Raw genomic sequence first — 4,301 nt, 5'->3', positions numbered from 1 at the left:
TTGAGAAAATTGCCCCTCAGGGCTGCTTTGAGCGCTACCTATACTTAGAAGAACTCTAAAGGTAAGAGCAGTTATTGAATTTGTTCTATGTGGGCATCATACTGAGGAGATTTGTTTTCTTACAGCCATGCCACCTCCAGCAGTAGGTGACAACAAAAGATCATCAGGGATCGAAAGTCACATCACAAGGCTCAAAATAACATTAACAAAAAATGGCATATGGTTGTCTGGGAAGGACCTTTCACGCTCTCCTAAAACCCTGTAAAATTTGAACATAAATAACACGAAGTCAACATCGTTGACCTCTAAGACAAAAAGTCACACTAGTGATGTTAATCTGTTCTAAGGATTTCCTGTTCTTTTCACCCTTTTCCCTTTGGTCTTACATAAAGACATTTATTCTAGACAGGTCTCAATTACCTTTAATGGGTGTCTTATGTGGCAACCTTGTAAAAAGCACTTAGAGAATTTAAGAGAGAAGTCAGCTTTAATAATGAACAGTAGCATATTTGCAGATCAGTGAAATATCTGTGCTGAAAACTTGCTGTGATTTGTAGTGGAAATTCAAGCCAAAATTCTGTTATCTCCTGCTCAGTTGTACATGTGCTGTCCTTACAGCAGGCCAATAAATCTATTGAGCTCTTTGAAAGCAAAACACGGGACTTCTGCCTGGATTTGCCATCCCTGAAAAAAGCAGACTGTGTCCAGGTAAATCTGTCCAAGCAATGATCAGGACTAGCTTGAAATAACATTAAAAAAGACCTCTTCCACAGAATTTCTTCCTTTTAAGATCTGCAGGCATCTTCTCATGGCATCCTTTTGGTCCCACCTCCTGTCTCTCTCATCCAGAGATTCTTTCCAAGACGGTCTCTTTTGCCACACTCATTTCTCCCACTTGGAAGTGTCACCTGGGCAGAATGTGAGGATTCCCTCCTTTTGTCCATGACTTCTGGTTTGCCCAGCATCCAAAAACCATAGAGATGCTCATTAGGCAGGAAGATTGCTTTTCAGCATACATACAAAAGTCTAATTCTTTGGAAATGTGAGGGGCTTGATTTTAGTGCCTGGGCTTCATAGATGATCTGTGTTTCTGCTGTGTTTGACATGCTCAGGATGTCTCACTATGCTGAATAAATGCATATGCAGGAGCTTTGATAGTTCCCAGATGTATTAAGCCCATTAGGAACATACTGCGCTGAAGCTTGAAAAAATATTTCTGTCAAGAAAATCTATATATCATAGCAGGCCCTGAAATGACCTTCCCAGGAGTCAGTGTCTAAAAATGAATTAAATTTTCACTACCTTTCTAAGAGGTTGTATGAAGTCAGAAGCCCAAATGCTGAACAGAATTCAAATTCAGCCCCAAATGAGTCATCACCCTACTTCTCTCAGTGGTTATTGGTTTATAGCAAGTAACTGGGGGAGCACACAGTGTAGTCTCTTCCCTGTCATACACCCAGCTCTGCCATATAGTGATCAAGTTGCCAGACTGGAACAAAAGCAAGGGGGAGTATTTTATTTTATTTTTCAAGAACAGTCATCCAGGATATAAAATAGTATTCCTTGCCTGTATTATTAGATATGACACAGTTCACAAAAGTCAACAACCACATTTTTGCCAGCAGGTTGCCAAATGTTTCTAATTTACAAAGCATCCAAAATGTGTCAACTACTGAATGTATTTCAAATTTTTACACTCACACTCTGTCACTTTTATAGATTTTAGGAGCAATGAAAATATCTGGCAGGCTCAGGGCTGAATACTGGTTTTGCCATGTCCTAGTTTATTCATACTGTGCCCTCGCAAAGTATGGCAAGGACTAGAACATCAAGAGTTGTCTGCTTTATTTCCTTCAACTCTCAACAGCCCTTCCAAACCCCATAAACTGAGAGGTTTGCACAATTCATTCCCTCCTCATCATTTCAGAGGCAAGGTTAAAGCTCCCTTGTCACTATGGCACCTCTCCTGCTCTGCAGTCCCACCTGTTCAGTGGAGGTACCCAGCCTGGCCAGGCTGCCAGCGGGAAAGGAGCATCACGGGGATGGACTCCACCAGGTGGGTACCACATTGAAGCTATCCCTGCCCAAAGGGATATTCCCAGCCTAGCCTCACAGTCCCTTCCCAGCACCCAGCATCTTCTCACAGATCAGAGGCAAAGTCACCTCTGAGAGCTGCCTCCATGGAGAGAGATTGGCCAGGCTTCATCATCCATAGTCAACACAGCAGGTAATGCTAGCACCCACTAGGAAATGAACAGGAGCCCTTCAGAGACCACACCATGTTGTCTCAGTCTCCTCTGTCAAATGTGGGCAACTAGGCAAAGAAAAGGGGGGCTTTATGCAAATACTGCCCCATAAAGCATCATGAGGTGGGCTACAATGTCACCTTCAACAAGTAAAACAAACCTGGTTAAACCACTGAGGTCTCTGAAAACAAAAAGCAGACAAATGCCCTGGATTGTGGAGAAGAGATTAAATCACATAGCCTGTAAGCTCTTATTATTATAATCACTTCTGATATGCACTGTGAAACATTCACCTGGCTTTCATCCCTACCTCTGTCTGCTGTTTGTGGTTGAAGAACAAGCGACGTTTATTCTGGGCTAAAAGACAGCTTTGTTTCAGACCAGATGTCTCATTCACTGCACATATGTCAGCCCTGCAGGTGCTATCACAGGCTCAAGGAACAGCAAGTTTTGGAGCAATTTTCAAATAACAATGCAATGTCAAGATATCACTTAGGCAAAATAATAAGACACTTTCTGTGACTCAGTCATAGCAAGTATTTTTTATATTTTTTTTTTCCCAGACAGTGAATTATATTGTGCTTTCTTCTCCATTGCTATAACTGAGAATAACTCCACTGACTTCAGAGGAAGGTTTCACATCTATGCTACTAAGAGTGAAATTTTAAACCAGTACATGGATGCGCTGCGTATTTGAGGGACTTGGCTGCTTTAACACTTTAATTCCTCAGGGACTGGCTTTAGATTTTTCTGTCTATGATGCAGTAAAAGCAAATCCAAGCTTTCAATGAGTAATTTATGAATCTCAGGTTTTGGGTGACATATTTTACTCGAGGGTTTCACATGAACATTATATCACCTAGATGTAAACAGCAGAGAACGTCCTCCCATATTTAATCCAGCTGTTACTTCACATAACGTATCAACTGACTTGTCCCTTTCACCCATCAGAGAAGAGCTCTAACATCTTCCTCTTTGACTTTTTAAAACCTGTTTTGTATATCTGATGATTTTTTGCAGTGACAGCTCACTGTAATTGCAAATACAGGTAAATGTAAATTACAAGTGATCCATCTGTGTTTCTTTACAAGTGGGTTAAATTTAGATTTTAAGATATGAAGAGCAGATTGCCCCAGTGGCTCCTGATCAAATACTTGTAAGTTAAACTTTGCTTCATCTTAAACTGTATGACTGTCTTAAATGCGTAAACAATTATGGTCCAGATCTACAGAAGTGCCTAAAGAAAAACCTGCATAAATGAAGTTCACAAACAGCAGAGAGCTATACTCCAAAAAACCAACACACTGCTCTATCCCACAGGGAATAGGAAAACTTTTGGTGTGGCATTAAGTTATACTTGCATACATACATCACATTGCATCTGTCTTGGAAGGACATCACCGGTGCCCATCCATGGGTGGCCAAATCCACCAGCCAGACTTCCTGCTGGTGGGTGGGAGCCCTACACACTGCGCTGCTACCACATCTTATACTCTGTGCTTTCAGGTACTCTGGGGACATCTCGGGCCAATTTCTGCCACAGATTCAGAGACAACCATATCAACTCTACACAAGCCAACACTGTAGCTACACTCATCAATGAGTGAAGAGAAAGACATACAGGCTGCTACACTGTACTGTAAAAACCTTTGGTTATGGATCTGAGGCATAGTATAAACCACAGAGCCCTTTTATAGCTGCGTTGCTGGCCCTGTGTTAGGTGGAATTTAAGATCTCTTTTTAAAAAGTTGCATCTTCAAAAGAACCATAACAGATCAAATAAGTCAAGAAGAAATCCTCAAACCCTGCCAACCACACCCAAAACTGTAAAGAGTCAGAATTTATTAGTATCCTCTCCAAAGGGTCTTCCTCTTGACACAGAAAACTGCTAATAATGGGTAATAAATCCCAGTCACAAGCAGCTTTTATGGGTTTTGCTTTGTTTTGTAATCTGTTTCCACAATACATAAGTGGAAGAAGCTGATAAAACACATTTTTAAAGAAACAACAAATATAAGTCATTTGCCTTCTTTCTTTAAGCCTTTATGAAACCAG

The sequence above is a fragment of the Mesitornis unicolor genome, unplaced genomic scaffold, assembly GCF_000695765.1.
Source record: "Mesitornis unicolor isolate BGI_N332 unplaced genomic scaffold, ASM69576v1 scaffold26380, whole genome shotgun sequence".
In the NCBI taxonomy this organism is placed as follows: Eukaryota; Metazoa; Chordata; class Aves; order Mesitornithiformes; family Mesitornithidae; genus Mesitornis; species Mesitornis unicolor.
Note: the sequence above shows the minus strand (reverse complement) of the source record.